Source organism: Hemicordylus capensis, chromosome 1 (genome assembly GCF_027244095.1).
Source record: "Hemicordylus capensis ecotype Gifberg chromosome 1, rHemCap1.1.pri, whole genome shotgun sequence".
Lineage (NCBI taxonomy): Eukaryota > Metazoa > Chordata > Lepidosauria > Squamata > Cordylidae > Hemicordylus > Hemicordylus capensis.
Window position 1 is genome coordinate 68580777 of NC_069657.1, and position 24911 is coordinate 68605687.

The 24911-nt window shown below is 42.4% G+C and overlaps 1 long non-coding RNA gene across 1 annotated transcript; it reads right to left on the reverse strand.

The window, feature by feature from the left end:
- Positions 1–597: 597 nt before the first annotated feature.
- On the reverse strand, positions 598–12876 carry LOC128339815 (uncharacterized). Its single transcript, XR_008313232.1, has 3 exons — positions 12808–12876; positions 8342–8403; positions 598–1035 (listed from the first exon to the last, which is right to left on the reverse strand). It is a non-coding gene; the product is annotated as an uncharacterized LOC128339815 (long non-coding RNA).
- Between the last annotated feature and the right edge of the window lie 12035 nt (positions 12877–24911).

Genomic DNA, 24911 nt, shown 5'->3' on the forward strand with positions numbered 1-24911 from the left:
GGGCCTGAGTGGGATCTAAAATTAACTGAGCAGACATCAAAAAACTTGTGAGCGCAGGCACGTGTGCACGCCTTAGAGGGAATAGTGCTCCCTACTGAAATACGATCCTCCCCATCTCTGACCATTTTTTTAAAAGCTTTTGAAAACCCACCTCTTCACTCGAGCTTTTTCATCTTTTTTAATTTTCTGGTTTTAATCTGTGGTTGATTGTTTTATGTTATTGTTAACTGCCCAGAGATGAAAGTTTGGGGCAGTGTACAAATTTGATTAAAAAAATAAAATAAAATAAAATAAATATAGGGCTGAAAGAGACTCCTGCCTGTAACCTTTGAGAAGCTGCTGCCAGTCTGTGTAAACAATACTGAGCTAGATGGACCAGTGGTCTGACTCAGTATGTGGCAGCTTCCTATGTTCCTAAAACTATGGCAATCCCCGGATAACTTTGAATAACTCCCCTATCCTTCCATAAGATCTTCAAGGATAGCTCAGGGTAGCCAGTGTCCTAACGAAGGGACTACCTTAAAATTTCCCTATGACCTCATGCATGACATAATTCAGATCACATAGGGGAGAGTAGTGTGGTAGCAGAAGCCAAACATGTCCAAACCTGGAATAAAAAGTGGCACGGAAGTAAATATGGCTTATATGAAAGGTGACATTGCATACAACATCCCCCAAATCCATCAAAATGCAACTTTCTATGTGGTGTCTAAAACAAAATAAGCTGAGCTGAAATGTGGATGAAAGATCCTGAGGGTGTGTTTCTCTTTATCACATAGAAATTCATCTGAAGCTCTTTCACAATTGAAAAGAAACATTTCTATAAACATTTATGGAAGAAATGTTGAAATCCACTGAGTTCTGCCAATTCCCCTCCTCCGCAGCTGCACCCACCTGTGTCATTTTGCACACCGTTCTGGAGTGTCCGCCAGACTTGACTCCCCAAAGCAGCCAGCAATCAAAGGGTTCTTCCAGGCTGGCAGAGTGGCTCAAAGAGCTGCCATTCCGGAACAGAGTCCCTCCTACAAACAGAACCTTGAGGAGTGGGCAGTGGGGGAGAGAAACAGTTAGGAATGGGGAATTGGCTTCATGGGAGAGCTCTGGCAAGGATCTCTGAGGCAAAACCATTCGAAAGAATTGCCAGCTGTGTCTGCGAGGATCCCTTGATTCAAAGTTACCAGTCCTTAAATATACTCATGTATTCTCAAGAGAAAGAGAGGGAGATAGAACATTATTTCAGTAGTAAGATTGCAACCTTTTGGATAAGTCTGCTCTGCTGTTTATATATTTTATTTAATTTGTGTTCTGTAGCCCTTTTATTATTATTTATTTTATTTATTATTATTTTATTTTTCTTACTTCTATACCACATGATATAGAAATCAATATAAACAAGTTAAAACATAGTATAAAAGCAATATAAAACAATTAAAAATTCATAAAACAGATTAAAAACAATCTCAGTAAGTAAAAACATATTAAAACTTAAATGTCAGTTAAAAGCTTGGGAAACTCAAATAATTGTACCATCTATGTTATAGAAATCCAGACTTGTTTTGTTCTGCGAAGAATGCCCCTCGGACTCTCTGCCCCAGCATGCTTGTATCTGATCATGTTCAGATATTTTTTGACTCCCTAGATTCCAGTTCCTGGAGTGGAACAAGGAGCGTACTCCACTGAAGGTGGGTCACATCACATAGCCATCTACACTGAATGAACTGAGTGCTAAAATGAAAATAATTACTGGTGGTGCCGGTGGTGAGAATGTTGATAGCACAAAATGGGAGAAGCTCAAAGAAAATGCAGAGAACACATTTTTGCGGAACCTCATGGCTCATTTTTGAGATATGGCAAATTATCTTATCAATAGTAAGTAGCATAATGAGAGGAAAAAAGAATGTTAAGGAAGAAGAAAAAGTGCATCATCCTAGAACAGTGATAGGAACACAGGAAGCCGCCATATACCAAGTCAGACCATTGGTCCATCTAGCTCAATATTGTCTACACAGCCTGGCAATGGCTTCTCCAAGGTTACAGGCAGGAGTCTCTCCCGGCCCTATCTGGAGATACTAGGGAGGGAACTTGTAACATTCTGCATGCAAGTATGCAGATGCTCCTCCCAGAGTGGCCCCATCCCTTAAGGAGAATATCTTACAGCATTCACATGTAGTCTCCTATTCAAATGCAAACCAGGGTGGACCCTGCTTAACAAAGGGGACAATTCACATTTACTACCATAAGTAATCATCTCCATCATTATTTTTCAAGCGGGGGCCATTTTGAACCCACCCCACCCCCAATTTCAATATGCGAGCCATTTCCCTCTGTGAGTGTTGCACTTTCCCCAGCACTGAGAGGTGGGGACTTTAAATGAAATTTCAATGAGGAAAGCTCTAGGAAGGACTACACTTGCATTGGTTTTGGCTGAAGCTTTGCACAGGCCTAGTAAACAACTGATGGGGGAGTCACACTTAGGGCCACTGGTTCTCGGGCCTTGCAATGAAGAACCCTGTCCTAGAACATCCAGATGAGCAAAAAAAAAAAGTAAAATGGCATGTTTCTTCAACTTTGTTACAGCTGCACGTCTTAGGCTTTTGTTTGTAGAAATACAAAATACAGTTATATAACACAATTAATCTATGTCATATATAAAACAGTATATTTATGCCTCTTTGTCACAGTGCTCATATGTTTGACCATGAGTCAGACATTTTAAAAATATTAGTAATATTGGTTTCTTTTCTCTTATTTATAAGTCCTTTTCACACAATAGTTCTCATTTCTTTAATCTTTTATTGTCTTTTTTCCTTTTGTTTTGTTCATTGTTCACATAGTTTTCTTTTAATTTTAATTATCCCGAAAATGTGATTGCTTTGTAGTTTTGCCTTGAAGATTAAATTACATTATAAGACTGTTTAAAACTATTTGAATGTGTTTTAATAAAATTCAGTTTGTGTGGCCTGTTTCAGCAATGCAAAGGGAAAGGAGAAGCAATTGTCTGGGTATGAACAGATCATTGTCAGGGAAGTCCCATAGTAGCTATAATTTGTTTCTAAATTGCTGAGAGGCTTTGGAGATGAACTGGTTTGTTGTAGTGTGAGCTGGCCAAGGCAAGACCTATTCTGAATGCTTGAAATGAATTGAGAAGGCAAGGCTGTAGGCAAATATAACCATAGACAGGAGTGAACTCAATGAAGCTATTCACACACGCAGGCAAAACCGGGCTAAGGGAGCCCAGCCCGATTTTGCCTGTGCATGTGTACCACCAGGATTGCTCCCGATCTCAGCGCACCTTTGTGGCAAACCTGCCTCCGGAGCCATCCTCTTAAACAGGGTTAGGAGAGCAAGTATTCGCCTAACCCTTTTTTACTGATCATCTGCCAGCCCCAACTGGGGCTGGTAGACTGGTGGGATAGTCCCAGCTGTCTTCAGGGAGGGGGGGGATCCCCATAATGCACTGCACACTTGCGCAGTGCATTTTGCGAGTTCTGGGGTGTGGGGCAACATGACCCGCAGAGCTACTGGCAGTTCTGGGGTGTGGGGTGTGGAGTTCTGGGGTGTGGGGCAACATGAGGGTGTGGAGTTCTGGGGTGTGGGGTGTGGAGTTCTGGTGTGTGGGGCAACATGACCCGCAGAGCTACTGGCAGAAGCCGGCTACAAGATGGGGAGGTACACTATTCTGCGGGGTATGCTTTTTGAGGATTCCTCCCCTTGCCCCTTCGAGCCCTTCTCACAGATTGTGAGAAAGAGCTCAGTGACTATATACACCTTTCACATTTTCAGTCTATTTCACACACTCACCTGTTGCCTATGAGTTTCTTGAAACATTCGACAAGTGTGGGAAATTGAATTGTTAAGTAAGCCTGTTTTTCCAGTTTTTCAGTTTCTGCATAACATCAAGTGAGGGCATCGGCTGCCCAATAGGGAGAGGAATGTGCTCTCCTCACATCTGGAAGTCATATATCTTCCTATAGAAAGACTCATGAGACCATGCCTTGGGCCTTACAGAAAGTGCAAGACATATTTGCATGTGAGAAAGACCAGGTAAATATACTTTGTATAGGTGGAGATTCCATTCATTACCTACAGTATTTAACCATCCTTGTTGTATGAACAAATGGGTGCTTAAATTATTAAAAATCATGTGAATCAGGGTGATTAAAGGTGTGAGAGAGAAATGAGAAGAGAGCTAGGGAATAGATTGGTGAAGCAGTCTTTAAGACTTCTTTTGCACTAGCTGCCAATATGTTTCCGGGTGAAATACAAAGTACTGGTTATTACCTATAAAGCCCTTAATGGCTTGGGTCCAGGCTATTTGAGAGAGCACCTCTTTTGTCATAATCCCTGCCGCCTGCTACAATCTTCTGGAGAGGTCCAGTTATGGTTCCCACTGACCCAGGACTGGGCTTTTTCTGTGGCTGCCCCAGGGCTCTGGAATAAGCTTCCTGCTGAAATAAGAGCAACTCCTTCTCTGTTTGGTTTCAGGAAGAACCTCAAGACCCTCCTGTTCTCTCAGGCTTTTAATTAGAATTAATTTTAATAACTTGAAAAAACTTGTTTTAATAATTTTATTCTATTGTTTTTGTTGTCATGTGTTTTAATTTGTGACTTTAAATTTTGTACACCGGCTAGAGATATACATATCGGGCGGTATAAAAGTATGATTGATTGATAGATAGATAGATAGATAGATAGATAGATAGATAGATAGATAGATAGATAGATAAGACTGGTGGTAAAGAAAACATGCCCATACAGTGTGGAAAGCAGGAGGAAAAGAACATAGAGTAGAAGACAGAGGAAGTGAGAGGACAGTGATTTGATGGAAATTCATGCTATGTCTTGACAATCTTTTTCTTGAAAGTTTTCCATTTATTTGCTTTGTGCCATGTAAGTAGCACAAAGGATACTGCAACAGGGTCCATCACCTGACCCATAGGACTGAACCACTTGTGCCAGCAATATATTTAGCTATAAAATCCCACATGAAAGGCCCTATGGGGAACCCAGAATTTGCTTTCATAGGTGAAAAGATTCTGCTAAAAGCCTTTAATATGGCCATTATGGGTCAAATGCCAAGTGCTAAATATCAAACTATGAGCTGAATAAAACATCCATACAGATTTATAGAAGACGTTGGCGGAGGCCTACATGAATGCACTTTTAATTTCTCTCCAAAAGGCTTGCCACAAGATCGTTGGCACTGCAATCTGAAAAACGCTCTCTCAGTCTATGACATTTTCTGTGAACAATTCATTTAACAGAATTTGAGTTAATGAAAGGCTTTGCATCATTGTCCTTTTTTCTGTATAAATGGCAACATCATAGCAGAAGCACAATTCCCCTTCTGTCTTGTTATAGTTACCTTTCAGATACAGGCTGTACAGCTTGACCCAATGTAAGAGACATATTAGTTTCAATGGGACTGTGCCACTATCATTTATTGAGAATCAGGTTGTCAGGAAAGAAAATTTTGATAGTTAATAGTAAACTACCAACAGCTAAGGTACCTGCATGTAATTTTCAGTCACAAATGCAATTGTAATTTTGGTTTAAAAATCAGGTAGCAACAGCACACCTTCTCCAAAACCCTCTATAGGCAAGAAATTAAAATATCCCTCTCTTTGACACTCAAGAGCTGCACAAAGAAATCACTGTGTTCATGAATAGACTTTTGGTGCAGCCTTCCATTCCATTGGTACTTACTATGATTCAATCAAAAGAAGAAATGGTTCATTGTGTCCATTGTCCTCCATGTTACGCCTATTAATTAGGTGACATGGAGTAAGGAGATGGAGTTGCTGAAAGCAGCAATTCATATCACTGACAATCAGAATGTAAACACACCAAATGAATGATTCAAAATGTTTTTCTTTGGAAAACTGTTTTATTAGCTATGTGAATCCAGTCTGCATTTTGACAGCCCTGAAATCTCATGATCACCATCCAGCAATTTAACGAGAGCTGTAGGCTTCCATCAACATCAATAGGGCTGCCAATGAGCAGCCTCAAGGAGGTTGTTCATTGGTAGCAAAGGCACTACTCATGGCATAAGGCAGCGATAGTCAGTCCTTCGGCAGGGGTGGTGAACCTGAGGCTCTCCAGTTGTTGCTGGACTACAACTAAAATGATAGTTTCAAACAGTTTTTAACAGTTGTAACATGGTGTTAAATTGGAAATTGTTTTCATGTGTTGTTAATGTTTTGATTCTGTCTTAATTTGCACTGTTTTTATTTTTCAAAGCCCAGAGACGTGACAGAATGCAAATATGTTAAAATAAATAAATAAAATAAACAAATTCCCATGGGAATTGTAATCCAGCACTACCTAGAGAGCCTCAGATTGGCCACTGAAGACAAATGCATACTCTGCAGGAGAATCGTGGAGGCTATTCACACGCGCAGAGGAAACTGGGCTAAGGGAGCCCAGCCTGGTTTCCGCCATACGTGTGAACCGCTGGGAGTCATGCGGCTTCCGGCGGTTAGCCCACTTAATTAGCGCACTCGCGCAGGGCATCCTGGGGGCCGGGCAGCCCCCAATCCCTGCCGCCACTACCGACTCTGTGAAAGAGCTGGTAGTCGTGTGGGTGGCCAAACCAGCCACCCAGGGCAAGCCTGAAGATCTTCTGCGGGGAGAGCAGGCTTGACCCACTCTCCCCGCAGAACCCCTTAAGGCTCTACACACTGATCATGTGCCGAGCATCATGGAGATATTCAGAGGCTTGCCACCCAGCTCAGGGGTTGCTGCTGCAAGAGGCTTCCCAACACAAGGGGTGAAGCTCGGAAGGAACAAGCCAGAAAGCAAAAAAAAGCAGAGAGGGGGGAGGCAACAGAACATAAGGGAGATTCAAGGAGTGGGATGAGGCAATGGACAGAGAGAGTGCATTAGAGATTTGTGGCTATCATTAGAGGAATCCTATTGTGACCCTGATCACTCTCTAGCCATGATATCATTGTTTATGTGTGTGTTAAGAAAACTAATATATTGCAGAGCTCCCCACTCAGTTTCACAGCAGCTAGGAAATACAAATATTTGCCATTTGTCCCATTAAGGGAGGCTTAAAGGCAGCAGGCCAGAGGCAGAGCTAGAATGGAGTAGGTTGGTCTGAAGAACCTGCACCCCTTGCTTCTAGGGCCACTTGGCCCTGCCACAGGGGCCACCTTGCTTGCCTCCCCCCACCTCCCCTCATTCTTTGTCCATCCCCAGCGGTACATGGAGCTCCTGCAGCCCACTGCTGCTTTCCAACTGCTTGGGTTTGGACAGTCCTGAGGTGGCTGGGAATGAGGGTGTGTGCACTTGAGCTCTTCATTCCCAGCTGCCTCAGGGTCAGAGCTGGATGGAGCATGAGCAGTAGGAGCATGCCTCCACTGTCACTGTGGGGGGGATGCTGCCCCCACTGCACCTCCACCACCACCATCATCACCGGGGGAATCTGCCACTGGGATAGAAAGTCCGGCACCATCACCATGGAAGAGCTGCCCATAAGAACATGGGCTGCCTACGTCCTCCCTATGCCACTGAGCAGGGCCTTTTTAAGACCCTGAGAAGCCATGGGGCAGAAAGTTCATTCGAGCTCCCCGCCTCCTCTTCTCTCTACCTGACATAGTGCACAATGTTGCACGTGGTGGAATGTAACATTTGCATAGTTGTGCAAGCACAAACATTGTGCAGAATTGCATGGCTGTGTGGCCATTATATATAATGGCTGCATTGTTGTGCACTTCCATTTGCATAATTATTGCACTTGCACAACTGTGCAAATACTCTACTGTGTGAGTAGTATTGTGCAGTATGTCAGCCACTGCATCCTGTGTTAATGTAATAACCCAAAGTACTGAAATAACTCTTGGTCCTGAGGTTATATTTTAACTGATTAGTTTTACTGGCTTGAATGAAAAGGATCAATCTCATAATTTCAAATACTGAACCATACTTTGGATGGGTGGCACCCCATCTTTGGAACACACCCTTTCCAGAGAGACCTGCTTCACACCTGTGCTTTTATCTTTTAACATTTTATTTCCCCTAGGCTCTTATTTCAGAGATCTCATGCTAATTGGCACAGCTGTTGGTTCTGAATACAGTTTTAATTTTTAGTTTGCCCGTTTGCTTACATTTTATTTGTTGTTAAACAAATTGTCTTTTAGTTTATATTGTTAACTACCTTGGGTACAAGTGTGGAAAAACAGGATAAAAACATTTTAACAAATGAAAACAACACTCTCTTGGATTTGATTCAGAACTGTGGTTGGTAATTAAAGAATTGAGAAACAAGCTGCCCTTATGCACAAAGAGCAATTCCTTGTTTACATAACCTGGATACACAGGTTAGAAGACCTACCTGCCTGGGGTGAGAAGTCATGACGTCCATTTTGACATTCCTTCCATCATTAGATACCATCACTACAAGTTTCAACAGCAAAGCAAAAGTTTAAGGGCAATCCCTTAATGACTCATTCCAACTGATGGAAAAGCAGATTGCATGCTAATATTTGATTCATGGTGTGCATTAGGCTAAAACATCATGGTGCTCAAGGAAAAGTGAAATATTGTAGAACTGTCTCTAATTTCTGTGCAAATGCTAAATTACCTGCAATACCTACATGATTTATTATGTTATGCAAACCTATCAATTCTCCCTATGTAGCTGACCACACTTGATTTAAATTTAAAGCTAATCTGCCACCTGGACACTGATAACCCAATTTTGCCTTTGTCCTGATCTGTTTTGACTCCATTGCGGTTTTTAAAATAAAATTATAAGCAGAGTAAATTGCCCATGAGAGTTGCACTAAGTTTGCTTGGTTAATTAAAAAACAAAACAAAACAAAACAGACAGTGCCTTAATTAGCATTGACAAACAAAACAAAATAAGGTTTTAGGGGGAAAGCTTTTGAATGTATGTACTTCTATATTATGAACATAAATATTAAGAACAAAACTTAGCATTTCCATTGCAATTCTTGCTCATATAAAAAGTATTATGGAAAATTCCAGTTGTTTTATTACAAAGCTTTGTATTGCAACAGTTCATTTAATGTAAAAAGCATTAATGGCAGTTGTCAGAATATCTCTCATATGGGCTGTAATAAAATATTAGTATTTTAGAGTATCCAGCCTTTTATGTTATGCTGTAAAATAGTCAAAATCTATATTATTAATTTTCCTGGGTGTGCCTTAGAATGTGCGTCCCGGCACCCAGCTGATTGGCTGGGTGGCCGCACCCAGGAGACAAGTGGTAGCGGGCCCGGCCTGACCACAGAGACAAGTGGCGGCGGTGGTGGGCCCGGCCTGGCCCGGCCACGGAGGTAAGCAGTGGCGGCAGCGGTGCGGCCGGCCACGGAGGCCAGGTGGCAGCGGGCCCGGCCGCGGAGTTGGGCAGGGGGAGCAGGGAGGGCATGAGAGAGGAGGGAGGGCAAGAGAGTGGGACGGGAGGGAGGGGAGAACAGCTGGCCCCAAAGAGCACACAGATGCTCTGTGTGGGTCTGCTAGTATCTCATTAATTCATATAAACAGCCTGCAAGCTAGGCCAATATTATTGTCCCCCATATTGCAGTTGGTGTTCTAAAGCTAAAAGAATACTGTTTTCTTCTCTAAAGCAGGACTTCTTTTTATCATCTCTTGTTTTACCAGTTAAATGCAAGTGAAAGGAATTTGAGGGGCTCTCTCTGGTGACAAAGCTACTACTCTCACTTTATATGACAAATGCTAAGAACACTAATACTTTTTATATGCTGCTAATATGTGTATATTGCTGAGCCTGGATGGTTGCATCAAGCTTCCTTGTTTTACTTATTCATTAAAACATTTGTGTCCCATCCTTCTAGCAAGCTAGAACATAGAAACATTGGAAGCTGCCTTCAATTGAGTCATACCGTTGGTCCAACTAGCTCAATATTGTCTGTCTATTCATTTATTTATTTAAAATATTTATACCCCACCCCTCCAGTACACTACTGCTCAGGGCAGCTCACATTTATAAAATACTTACAATGTAAAATCAGACTTATAAAATTAACCAAATTAATTTAAAAAATTCAGGCTAAAGCCACAATCAAAATTACAGATTTTAAAATTTCAAATTAAATTTTTTTAAAAAAAACTAAAAACTAGGAGTTGCTACACAGACTGGTAGCAGTGCAGACAGGAGACTTCTCAGCATTATCTTGGAGACACCAGTGAGGAAACTTGGGACCTTCTGCATGCAAGTGCTCTTCCCAGAGTGGCCCCATCCCTAAGGGGAATATCTTATAGTGCTCACATGGAGCCTCCCATTCAAATGCAATCCAGGGTAGACCCTGCTTAGCAAAGGGGACAATGCATGCTTGCTGCCACAAGACCAGCTCCCCTCCCAAGCTATTCAAGGCGGCTTACAATACCAAAATTGTACAAATATGAAGTAACAAAAATACTGCAAGGAGTAACCATCCCTCCCCCCCCCCCCCGAAAAAAAAACTCATGGAAAAGAAGAGATGCACTCTAAAGGGCAAAAGGGAACTTTAATTTAACATGCTATCTGTTTTAAATGGGTTGAGATTATATTGTTATCAGCTATGTTGTTTTCTTATAATGCTGCTTTTCAAAATTGCTATTGTTTATTAATGGGGTAGCATTCAGACAAAGTTACTCATGAGAAGCACCACTGAAATCACTGAGAGTTATCTTGACTGCCTTAAGGCCCATAAATTTCAATGGAACTCAGTTATGGTGAACTGAATCTCAGTGCTACCCATGAATTCTTAGGAAAGCAGTCTATAAATATATTCGATAGATTTAGTACATGGATACATTACACTATTCTTCATGTTCTGATGGACACACCTAATATCACTTTATTAAGGTCTTACAGTGAGGCTATTCTCACACGCTGCCTAACCCAGGCTAAGGATGCCCAGCCTGGATTAGACTGCGCATGAGAACCACCCAGCAGGGAGTGCCACCTTGCCCAGCTTTTAAGCCCAGCTGTTAGCGGAGGTTAAGGGAGCAAACACTCCCTTAACCTGTGCAAGCACAGTCTGCTTCCAGCCCAGCTGCACACAGAGACAGGCACTTAGAGCACCCATCTCTCAGGGGGATCCTGCAATGCATCACGCATGTTGCATGGTGCATTGTGGGATACCCGGAGACTGGGACATGTTGTCCCAGCCTCCGGAGCTTCACACTGCACCACGCAGTTGTGCTTGTCTGCGAGTGTGGTTTGTGTTCCCCAGAACATGAAATCGTTCATCTGGAGAGAAGGTGAGTTTAAGCAGCCTTCCCGGCCTCGCCGCCTGTTCTTTATTTTGGAGCTCTTCAGGTGGCAAGCCTACTTCCAGTCCTCATGATAGGTCTGGAGCTGAGGTTCCTGGTAATTGGCTGATTGTGGAATCTTGAGGCAGAGCAGCTGTGCAGATTCTGAAAAGACAGCTGTGAGTAATACATTCTTCCTACTGTCTTGTCACCCTTGACTGTTTGTTTGGTTTGGCAAAGAACTCCCTTTGTGCAAAATGGGAGTTCTGAGTTTCCATTAGGGCATTTACATTGCTATCCCCATTAGGGATGTGCCGAAATGAGATTCGGCATCCTTAAAGCAGAGAGAAGGTCCACCCTACTCCTACTCTGATCGCTGTCATTGCCGTAATCCCAACGCACCTCCAAGTTATGTCCGCATGCTGGTGGGGTGTCTTCCAGCTGCCACTGCATGACGCCAGCATGGATGTGACCACCCATCACCTAGTTTTCACTTCTATGTTCTGATTTCTCTAGACATGGAGCCAGGTCTGGCCTGCCTACTAGGCAGACCTAGGCAGTCACCTAGGGCACCAATTCGGGGTGGGGGAGTGGGGGCGCATAAACTATATAGCACTGCCAATTATTCTTTCTCTCCCTTTTGTATTGCACCCCTGAAGTATTGCATAAAGGAGTAAAAATGTAAGGTGTAATGCTGCACCCTGCTCCCCAAAGGGCCTGCACATTCTGCACAGGAGAGAAGAGCTGGTCTTGTGGTAGCAAGCATGACTTGTCCCCTTAGCTAAGCAGGGTCCACCCTGGTTGCATATGAATGGGAGACTAGATGTGTGAGCACTGTAAGAGATTCCCCTCAGGGGATGGAGCCGCTCTGGGAAGAGCAGAAGGTTCCAAGTTCCCTCCCTGGCATCTCCAAGATATAGCTGAGAGAGATTCCTGCCTGCAACCTTGGAAAAGCTGCTGCCAATCTGTGTAGACATTACTGAGCTAGATGGGTCTGACTCAGTATATGGCAGCTAACTTGGCAAAGAGGCACCTTTTAACATGGTGATTCTCTTTATTTAGCAGGGGGAGAGTAACTGGGCCTATCCACCCCCAGCACAGTACCTCCAATGACTCTTGCTGGTGTCTATTTTATGTTTCTTTTTAGAATGTGAGCCCTTTGGGGACATGGAGCCATCTTATTTGTTTTTTATTTCTCTGTGTAAACCTCCCTGAGCCATTTTTGGAAGGACAGTATAGAAATCAAATTATTATTATTATTATTATTATATAACAACAACAACAAGCCAACCAAAAAGCAAAGAGATTGCAAGCCAGTCAAAACCCAGTGCTAGAAAATGAATCAGCAAGGGAAAAGCAGGACTGAAAAATGGCACTCGAAACATCAAAACATTTTCATTGAAATGGAGTTACTGTGCTCCAAGCTTGAAACAGGCCCTTTTTAAAGAGGGCATTCTGTTTCAAGCTCAAAACACTCAAAATGGCCCATTTCGAGTTGAAATGTTTCGCAATCAACACATTCTGCACATCCCTACATAGCACTAATACAGTGGCAGTATAAAGTCAGCATACATTTACCTTGCTGGAATATCTTCAGACTTCACTAATGTAAGAGGCATCTATATTTTTAATCCCCGTAGACGTGCCTCAACCTCTGTGGGGATGCGTCCCAGCAACCCAGCTGATTGGCTGGGCAGCGGAGCGGAAGGACGCACCTGATTGGCTGAGGCGCGTCTGTGGTGGAGGACAGAGGCGGCGGCGGGCCTTGCCAGGCCATAGAGGCCAGGGCGGTGGCGGGGGCCCTGGCCTGGCTGCGGAGCCGGTGGCGGCGGGCCCGGCCCGGCCACGGAGGCCTGCGGCGGCGGGCCCGGCCAGAGACTGGGGCGGGGGGGGAGAGAGGTAGCCGGCCCCAAAAAACGTGCAGATGCTCTGTGCGGGGGTCGGCTTGTTATGAATAATTCTCACCACCCACTCTGAGGTTATTTTTAACTGATGAAGTAACAGGGACATAGGTCTGCTATATAACATGGCAAGACCTCCTGCTCTGTTCCGCAAATATGATTTTATCACATGAAAGCAGCTTTTTGCTGTTGATATTCTAGCTGCAAATCTGCATAGGTTATCCAGCTTTTGTTCGAAGCAAGCCAACAGGAACTCAGGAAAAATACATGATTTTTCTATGCCTTGGTTATACTGTCCATATCAAATTTATGTCTTTTGAACGTCCTGTTTAATCATGAAGTAATTGCATTCTTGGAATGGCTATTTTATACAGAATCTCCCAGCTTTTGAATAAACATATTTTCATATATACAACGACACAGACTGACTAATAGGATGAATAGATGGAAGTTCTCCCAATGGCAAGCTACAAAGCTATGCCTTGATTTATTAATGGTAGGGGTTAAAAGTGTTTTCCAATTTATTTTTATTTCTTGCTTTAATGAAAACCAGGATGTTGTATGTTTGCCTAATAATATTCAGTACAGGAAAATATATATGTATCATACATATGCAATTATACGTGCAAATATGAGAGAGAGAGAGAGAGATTACACATAAACATATCTTTTTTGGACAGAACTTTTTTCATGGACATTTATGTCTGCATTACATCTGAGCATTTCTAACGCTGTTATAGCTATATGCTGTGTCATTTGCCAGAAAAAAATATTTTCTATCACACACTGCCAAAGAATTCCCCTGTGAGTAATCAGCATACAGACTGCATACATCCTACAAGTAGGATAGCAGGAGGAGAAAAGAGCTTGGAGCTGATTCCAGGAAAGAAGACTATGTAGGGGAAACAAGCTAAGCTGAGTAAAATTTCAGGTTTGAAATATCATTTCGATGAAAGATAAGTTTCTGAACACATTCAATAGGTTAGTGGAATTTCCCTGTGAAATTCAGAATATTTGTCACACAACTCTGAAGCTGGAAATTCCACTCTGTTGAAGTATAAACACAGCAAAAAACGATATATGTATTATTGCAGCATTCAAGGACTTGCTGCCTCCAGTGCTTGTCCAGTTGGGTATTTCATGCTTAACATCAGGACATTTTTGCTTGAGTGACTTCAAAGGCCAACTGTCAGCAACAAAACTCTGAAAACAAGTAACCTAAGCCTCTCTCTGATTCTGTTCCTTTCCACAAAGCAAAATAAATATTTGTTTTCTCCATAAAACCTGTCCACAGCTGCCACAATTGCTTAGATTGTGTCCTCACTACTGCATTGAATTGCTCCTGACACAAATACAAGATAATAGCCTAAATCCAAGCCTACAACCTACAACCTGAAAACAGCCTACAACCAAGCACATTTTCACTCCAGTCTGCTGTTCTGCTGTTCCATGATGCCAGAACATAGGATCCACTGCTAGGCCTCCAGCACCAGTGCAAGCATTCTCCATTCTTTAGCTTCTAAGAAAGCCCCTAGTGATGTTGCTTGACTTTACAAAAGGCTTCTTTGGGATAAGGAGAATGGCTGACATGATATGGGAAACTGAGTAATTGAAAACTGAAGAAGAAAACGGAATAATTGAAAATTAAGCCCCATTGAAATTAAAAGAACATTTTAGGCATTTTGAGTAATTTCCCTCATCATTTTAGTCAGTGTACTAGCGAGGTGGGCAACAGTATAGTCTACAGACAATTAAAGTAAACCTGTCTTCCTGGCATTCCGAGCCAGCGTGGCATAGTGGTTAGAGTGCTGGACTAGGACCGGGGAGACCCGAGTTCAAATCCCCATTCAGCCATGAAACTAGCTGGGTGACTCTGGGCCAGTCACTTCTCTCTCAGCCTAACCTATTTCACAGGGTTGTTGTGAAAGAGAAACTCAAGTATGTAGTACTCTGGGCTCCTTGGAGAAAGAGCGGGATATAAATGTAAAAATAATAATAATAATAATAATTCCTAATAAAGCCTAAGAGGAAATTAGATGGCAGAGTGTGACGGAATGAGGCCCAAACCTCTTCTTTATTATAAAGAAGATTGTATGTTGTTTAATATGTTTGCTAGTCTCTGAAGCTATTCTCATGCGTGGTGGAAACTGGGCTAAGGAAGCCTGGCCCGGTTTCCACTGTGCATGTGAACCCACCTAATTGTCCCCCCAAACAAGGTTTAAGGGGCTCTGCTAACCCCGTTTGTTCATGTGTTGCCGCAGCACGATGCCACGGTGACTCACGAGTAGCCCCCGACCAGGAGGCTACAAGAAGCCTCCTGGCATTGGCGGGGGCCCTCCCTAGAATGCCCCATGCACTCACACGAAGTCCATGCTGGGACTTCCAGGAGGCCCCTGATCCCCACTGCCCCAACCGGCTCCGTCATGGAGCCAGTAATCATGTGGGCAGCTGATCTGGCCGCCCAGGGTGGGCTGCCTGCTCATCTGCAGGGAGAGTGGTGGGTCAAGCCCACTCTTCCCACAGAACCTTCTTAGGATCGCCACACTGCTCGTATGGAGAGCCTTTCTGTGTTAAGAGAGCTGACAGGGTCAAAAGTTCACGGCTGCTGTTCTCTAGTTTCATTTTTGAGAGAGAACAGGTTGGCAGTTTGATTTTGAAGGGAAAGGGAGGTTTGATTTCTCTGGTTATATTTTTAAAAATAGTGGGAATTTGAATTATGCTGTTCGGGTTGTTTAAAAATGGTTAAGGAAATTTATGTATATAAAGAGGTTGCTTTTAGCACGAAGAGTCAGATTTCAGTTTGGAGATCAGTAGTCAGAGCTGGACAGAGAGTGCAGTGAAGAGTACCAGAAGTTCAGAGCTGGGATTCAGAAGAAGAAAAGTCAGTGTAGCTCAGAGGCTGAAGCAAGAGCTGGAAATCACTTATAGAGAGTGGAGACTCTCAGAAGGGCTGAAATCTCAGAAGAACCAGTCTGGGGTGAACCCCATGACTGTAAATGTGACCAGGGCCTGAGGCTGCGGAAGGAACAAGCCAGGTTGCTTTAAAAAACAAACCAAAAAAAGGAGGTAACTGCAGAAGACTCTGATTTAGGGACCAGTTCTAGATAGGTTAGTTGGATGATTCCAACCATTTTCTTCCTTCCTTTATGCTCTTATGGTAACTGTTTTGTTTTCTAAGGTTATGCTATACAAAGAAACCAAAGCTAATATTTTAAATTGGCCAAATTTTTCCAATTAAACTTTCTTGTTTTATTTAAAGATTAGAAACTGAGCTGGATCTCACGATCAGTGAGACCCGGTTTGGGGAGCTAAGTGGGAGCTAAACCCGCTCTTCCCGCACACGAGCAGGGCAGGAGCCCTGGGTGGCTGGATCAGCTGCCCACATGACTGCCAGCTCCATGATGGAGCCAGCAAGGGCTGGGGAGTTCGGGGGCCGTGTGGCCCCCGGAAGCTCCAGTATGCCCTGCGCAAGCACACAGGACATACTGGAGAGACCCCTGGAGCCGGGAGGTGGCTTTTCGCCTCCCCTCCAGGGGTCTACTCGTGAGTAGCCGTGGCACAGAGTGATCAGAAATTCCTCCACACATGGTATCACAAAGGTGGGATAAGTAACATTCCGCCACATAGGATGAGCAGAGGACAACAAAGCAACTGTAGGTACAACAGGTTAATGGTTACTGCTGTGCTGCCACCATTCATTTTAAGGCAGGAACTTGTTTTGGGCAAGTCCAAGAAAAATGTATGAACGTTGGACTGGCTGGTGGATTCCACCGAATACCTTCCAAAATGCAGGGAAGGGGAAGGAACCTGTGGAATTGCTGCTACAATCTTTTGATCTTTTGACTTACCATCTGTGATGTATATGTAAATAGTACCAAAGAGAAATGCATGAAATGTAAATATTTATTTATTTATTTATATCCCGCTCTTTTTTATTTATTTGTTTTATGTGTTACTGAATAAACAAGAGAAAGGAAAACAAATTCCTTTCACTTTCTGGGGCTTGGGAACATTATAAGGTGTAGCAAATGCAATCCTATAGAATATGCCATGTTACTAGTAGTCCTTTTATAACTCAGTCAACATGCTATACTATACTTCATTCTAATATAATAATCTATGCCATACCTACTCTACACTACCCTACCCTACTATACCATATCAACACATTAGTTACCACAGAGCAGTGGTCTTCAAAGTATAGGCCACTACCCAGTATTGGGTCACAGGATATTCGGCACTAATATTGGGTTGCAGGCAGTGTTCCCTCTAACAGGGATTCCCAGATGTCTTTGACTACAACTTCCATAATCCCCAAGCAAAAGCCGTTGCAGCTGGGGATTCTGGGAGTTGTAGTCAACAACATCTAGGAATCCCTGTTAGAGGGAACACTGGTTGCAGGATATTTTTAATTAATTTTTAATGACATTAGATATGTGAAACTCATCATCATCATTTTATATAGCATTTAAAATGCTTTATAAGTAACACATTTGTCTAATGTGTCCGTTAAATGTTAATTAAGTAGTTTAAAGAGCATGTATTGCCCTGCTGTGATTTTTATGAAGTCTAATGAGAATAAGTTATTACGAATACAAATATGACAATTATTCATATCCCACTTTTCAACCAAAGTCCCCAAAGCGGTTTATATAGATATCAATCAATCAATAAAATGGCTCTCTGTCCGGGCTCACAATCTAAAAAGGAAACATAAGATAGACACGAGCAACAGCCACTGGAGGGATGCTGTCAGCAGCATAGCTATAATTGAGCGGATGGGTTCAAAGAACTCCGGGCCCCCAGCTCCTGAGGTCCATCCAGATCCACCCCTCCCTATTTTCTTTATTATCTCCCTCACTCTGAGAGGCCACTGGGGAGAGGGGCAAACATGGGCCCCCTCAGCAGCAACCCAATATTATGGGTCCCCTGTCAGCAGGGGAAAAGATTAAGTCACAATAAAAACAGCTGCAATCAGAATAACATTTTCTTTAAAGGAACAGCTGAAATGATTGTTAAAAGAACATCTCTGTTGCTCAATGGAGGATAGGTGGCAAAAAAGACTTTGTTCTGTGTGCCCACCCGGCATGCTTTCGACAGCAGCAGGGATATAGAACAGGGCCATAGTAGATTATTTCAAGGGTCAAAATTCCAGTTGTACCACCTCTCTTATGCCATGAGATAGGACTCAACAGCATCCTCACCTGTTGAGTCCTGTAATCTTATTTTAATCTGCTCACCTACAAAAAGCTAGAGGTATCCCTATATATTCATTGGCTTACCCCTTCCTTCTTTTCTGTGCCAACTTTACCACCGCTTATTTCAGCTGAACTTTGAAGCAAGGTCATTTGGTTATCACACATAAAACATTTTTAAAGGAGAGAATGTCTGCCTTTCACTCTCATTTTATTTCATTTCAGGGGATTTGAGACTTTTCCTTGGACTCATTATAAAATAAAATCAGCTTTCTCCTAACCATACAAGCACACCCTTACATTAAAAGGACTGGCATTCATTTGGGTTAGCTTTTGACTAATGTATACAATTTTGCTGCTATCTCAGTCCTCAAGTAAAAACATTTTCAAAGCATTTCCTGAGATAATCTTTAGGGAATTAATACCTCATATATTAATGAATCAAACTGTCTGGCGTACTTTGCAGAGTTCTTTTTTTGAAGGATCCTGCTAATTACCACTGAAAGCTTAAATGTTCCAGCCAAGGCCTTCCTGCCACACACATCCAAAATAGTATTGGTGATATCCTTTTAGATCACAACATTCAATTTTTATTACAAGTGGGCGTTTTGATTTTTTTTTTTTAAGTCAGACTGAGTATCTTGAATTTAAAATGGCTTCAAAATAGACTGTTTCAAGTGATTTGTATTCACTTGTACCTATCTAACTGTTTAACCCACATCTGGATTTTGAAGTGGATTTCCACCCCCAGCTGTGTAAAAGTGCATAAATAAGCAAACCACTGCACTCCCGGCTATGCTCTTGTTGTCAAATTCTTACCTGCACTCTGGTATACAATGTATCCACAGTATGTCCTCTCACCAGTTATATTTATGATATTAATAAAAATATGACACAGGGTAGAAAACTACCCCAAAATGAATGGGCTTTCTATGGTGGGGTGGTTTCTATCCCATTTGCATTATAAGTAAATTGGGAGAAATACCACCCCAGAAATGAATTGAATCCCTATGATGGGTTGGTTTCTATCCCATTCCCTTTATAAGTTAATTGGGAGAAACACCACTCCAAAAATGAATGGGTTTTCTATGATGGGGGTGGTGGTGGTTTCTATCCCATGCCCATTTTAAGCCATTAAAAATGAGAGAGAACACCCTGTTTCTCATTGGAAATGTCAGTTTTGTTTCCCCTTTCAAGCTCAATTGACCTTGAAAGATGATAATGACTAAAAATTAGTCTGAGGGACTGCAGAATTCTGTGTTCTTAAGTTTGGGAAGATGAAACCAACCCCTGTTAACCTGTTAACAGACCCTGTTAGCTTCTGCTGTAATGGGAGTGAGTTAGCTTCTGAAATACTCTGCAATATAGCATCTGATCTCACAGAAGCAGGGATTTTAGCCCGCAGAACAAAGCTAAAGGGATCACAAGGGCAACCACAACATGTCAGCTTCAGTAAGCCTGGCATCAATGGATCAACCATCCAGAGTACATCTCTGGTCTTTCCCCATTTCTCCTAGTGGGATACAGACCAGAAGTGGGGAGCAGGGGCGGGATTGGAGTGTGGCTTCAGGTGGAGAGAGCAAGGAGATGTAGAGGTGGAATGTGTGGCACTGAGCAGTCTGCTGAACCTCACTCACCTGCCAGTGAAGGTGGTGGTGGTAATAACAACAACATAACTGGATTTTAAAATGCCTGGATATGACTGGAGTGAATGATAACATTAAAAAAAATTTTTAAGGCAATGAACACATGAAAAACTCATTTGCTAGTCAACAGAGAAGAAGTGGGAGAAGTTAACATCCAAAGAGAGACTCATTAACATCCAAAGGAGACTCATTGTCGCCTTTACTTTTTGTAATCTCCCTAATTCTGCTACCCATTATCTTGAACAAAACAAGCCATGGATACCACACTTCAAAAACATCAGTTATGCTTTCACCTTCTTTTTTATGGACGATCTAAAGCTTTATGGAAAGTCACCACCTGAAATTGAATCGTTACTCAATACGGTTAGAATTTATAGCCGTGATATCACAATGGAGTTTGGACTGGACAAATGTGCTATATTGGCAATAAATAGAGGGAATGACAACTAGTGAAGGAATTGAGATGCCAAATGGAGACAATGTAAAGAATCTGTCACCTGAGGAAAGTTAGAAGTATTGGGGCATTCTCCAAAGTGACAAGATCAAGCATGTTGAAGTGAAGACCAAAATTAGCAAAGAATATATCAGGTGAGAAAGACACTGCAATCCAAACTTAATGGTGGTAACATTATCAAAGCAATCAACACATGGGCAATTCCTGTAATCTGATATACACCAGGTATTGTTGATTGGACACGAGCAGAATTGGATGCGCTGGATTGGAAAATAATGACCATCAATCATGCCCTGCACCCAAGAAGTGATGATGGTGATAGGCTGTACCTGCCAAAAAACGAAGGTGGACGTGGGATGTTGCACATCAGACAGTCAAAATGAGCATTGGCGGAATACATCAATGAAATCCAAGAAGAAATGCTACAGGAAGTGAGTAAGACAGGACTGTTGAAAATAAGGAATCAAAGAATGAATACAAAAAATAGCAGATGAGGAATCGACGAGAAAAATGGCACAACAAACCATTGCATGGTTAATTCTTTAATGAAATACAATAGAAAGTCAACAATAGCACAACACGGCAGCGGTTAAAGAAGGGGACAATGAAGAAAAAACAGAAGGTCTCTTTTTTGCAGCCCAGGAACAATCACTATGAACAAATGTTATAAAAGCAAAAATTGAGAAGACCCAGAAAGGCAGTGGGGCTATTCCCACGACCAGGTGAAATTGGGCTAGGGGAGCCTAGCCCGATTTCACCTGATTGTGGGAACCACCGGGCTCGCAGGCGAGCCTGGTGGCTTCCAGGCAGTTAACCCACCAAACTACCCCTCCCCTTAAACTGGATTTGCGGAGCAAGCACTCTGCAAACCCAGTTTTTCTAATCGTTAGTTGCCGCACTGCAGCTCCACACCACAGCAACTCATGAGTAGACCCTCAATCGGGAGGCTTAAAAGCAGCCTCCTGGCTCAGGGGTATCTCCAGTATGCCCTGCGCGCTCACGCAGGGCATACTAGAGCTTCCAGGTGCCGCGCGGCCCCCAAACTCACCAGCCCGGCCAGCTCCATGACAGAGCCGGCAGTTGTGCGGACAGTCGCTGCGGCCACCCAGAGCAGACTGCTGCTCGTGTGCGGGGAGAGTGGGCTAAACCTGCTCTCCCCACTCACCCTCCCCAGGCGGGTCTCTGTAATCATGAGACCCGCCTCAGTAAGTATCAGTTATGCAAGGAAGTGGATGAAATGGTTGACCACCTTGTATGTTGTTGTAAGAATATTGTGCAGACTGATTATAAGGTTGCTGCAATGATCCACTGGAACTTTTGCAAGAATTACAAATTGCCAGTATGCAAGAATTGGTGGAATCATCCAATTGAGAAGGTCACAGAAAATGAAGAGGCAAAAATCCTTTGGGATTTTCGAATGCAAACCAATAGGCATTTAGCGCAAAATACTCCTGATCTGACAGTCATCGAGAAGAATCAGGTCCTGATAATTGGTATTGTAATCCCAGGAGATAGATGAGTCAATGAAAAACAATTGGAGAAAATAACTAAATGCAAGGAGCTTCAGATTGAAATTGAAATTGAATTGAGATTGAAATTGAGTGGCTCTGGAAAAAGAAAACAATAGTGGTGCCAATAGTTGCACCAAAAGAACCTGAACACCATCTTGACACTTTGGGCATCAATAAAATTACAACACATCAACTACCGAAGGCCACATTACTCAAGACAGCATGAATACGATGATGATACCTTTAATTTTTCCTTGGTTATCCTAGACCCTTGGAAAGGGCCAAATAACTAAAGTACCAAATCCAGTCAATAACATCTGGTAGACTGTGTGTAAATATCATCATCATCATCATCATCATCATCATTCCCCAGTGAGGCAATACCATGGCGTGGTTGTGGGGCTTGCATGCTCTGAGGAAGGTGAGAGCTATGCCAGATGTCCAACCATACTGGACAGGTCTCACCAGAGGAGCCAGACAAAGAGTGCCTCTCCCATCAACAATATGGTGAGACGTAACTTTAATAAATCTATATCGGATTGGTCGTCGCCCGGGTCAACAAGGACTGCGCCAGGTGCTGGAGTCCCTGGACATCTGATGGCAAGTGGACAACAGGACTCAGGATCTTCAGTTGAGCAACCAGGGCTGGAGACTGCAAAGTTACTGGAAGAAACATCGCTTCTAGTCTTTTTTCTGATCCAAGTCTAGTCCAACTAGAAGAGGTTATTTTAAAAGAATGTACCAAATTTGGAAAGAGAAGCATCCAGATACAGAAATAACAGAACAAAGGCTAGCAGATCAGAGAAGATTCATAATAAGAAATAAAGTATTCACAGGAGTTGAGCTGGAAGAACTGCAAAGAGCAACACAGGCTCAAGATATGGAAGAAGAATTACCACCAACTGAAGCAGTTGCTCAGGCGCAGGTGGAGGAGGTGTTGGAAATAGAGGATGCCACTGCTGCTGAACTGTTTCAAAATCAAAACCAGGCAACCTCCCCTTTGCCTTCACCTCAAAAACCCAAATGCCGCTTAACAGAAAAGCAACAAGAACTAGAGCAAAAAATAACTGAGCATATGAACCAAACAACCACCAGGTTGTGACTTCCAGCTCTAAATACAGTTGCCAAAAAACAACTTGCTCAGGCATTAAAAGATGTCAACGCTGCACTTGCAGAAATAACTACCAATAATTTGCAAGAAACAAACCAACTAATGTACAGTGCAGCAACAATAACAACACAAGAGCTCAGGTATAAGATCAATGGACCTGTAAAAAAGAAAGTAGTACATCACCTAAATGGAAGATTAGATTAGAAAATAAAATCGCCAGGCTTAGATCAGATGCTAGTAAATTGAAAGATATGAAAGACAAGAAGCTGAAGAATGAAAACACCAAACAGTATCTGATCCAAAAATATCATTTAGATTCAAGGAAAATTAGAGAAGTCCTGGAAATAATAAAGCAGCAAATAACAGCAGTGTCAAAGAAGATTAGCAGATACGAAGTCAGAACTACACAACACAGGCAGAATCTCCAATTCCAGTCAATTCAGAGACATTTCTACCAAAGCATAGAAGGAGAAACTGCAAGAAACATAGAAACACCAAATAAAGAAGAAACAGTGCAATTTTGGGGGAAATTATGGGACAATCCAATAGATTATAATAAAAAAGCAGGCTGGATGAAAGAGGTCAAAAAATGTAACCAACAAATGCAAGATCTAATAATAACACCAGAATTAATAAGTGAAAGAGCAAAGTAAATTAAAAATTGGACTGTGCCAGGCGACAATGAACTGCATGGCTTTTGGCTTAAAGAATTAACAAGCCTTCATAAACAACTATCAAAACAGTTCAATCACATTTTGCAAGGAGGTGATATTGAACAATGGCTAACAACTGGGAAAACTCATCTCATAATGAAAGACCCAGCAAAAGGTGCAGTTCCAAGTAATTATGGACCGATAACCTGCCTGCCAACCATGTTCAAGTTATTAACTGGAATAACAGCAGATGAAGTAATGCAACACTTATTAACTAACAAACAGCTTCCAGTTGAAAAGAAAGGAAATTGCCTGAACACCAGAGGCACAAAAGACCAGCTGCTGATTGACAAATTGATTTTAGAAAATTGCAAGAGAAGAAAAACAAATCTAAGTGTTGCATGGATTGACTACAAGAAAGCCTTTGATTCATTGCCTCACACATGGATACTAAAGTGTTTAGAAACAACTGGTGTCAACAAAAACATTCAGCTATTTATTTTAAAAAGCAATGAGCATGTGGAGTACATTGTTAACAATCAATGGCGAGACATTTGGACAGGTTAGCATTAGAAGAGGCATTTTCCAAGGGGACTCACTATCCCCTCTGTTGTTTGTAATTGCCATGACTCCACTTTCACAAATACTAAACAAAACAGGCCTTGGATACCAAACATCTAAAACATCAAGTCAAATAAACCATCTGCTGTACATGGACGATCTGAAGTTGTATGGAAAGTCCCAGTCAGAAATCGAGTCACTGCTAAACACTGTCCATATATTCAGTAGCAATATAGCAATGGAGTTTGGACTAGACAAGTGTGCTGCATTAATAATGAACAGAGGAATAATAAGAAAAGCAGAAAGAATAGAACTGCCCAATGGAAGCAACATCAAGAACCTGGAAGAGAAAGAACATTACAAATACTTGGGCATTCTCCAGGCTGATAATATTGCACATGCTGAAGTTAAAAGAAAAATTGGAAGTGAATACATCAGGAGAGTTAGAAAAATCCTCAAGTCCAAACTCAATGGCGGGAACACCATACACGCCATAAACACGTGGGCTATACCTGTTATCAGATAAACTGCAGGAATAATAGACTCAACCCAGGCAGAGCTAGAGACGCTAGATCGTAAGACCAGGAAAATCATGACCATCAATCATGCTCTGCTTCCCCACAGTGATGTAGATAGGCTATACCTCCCTC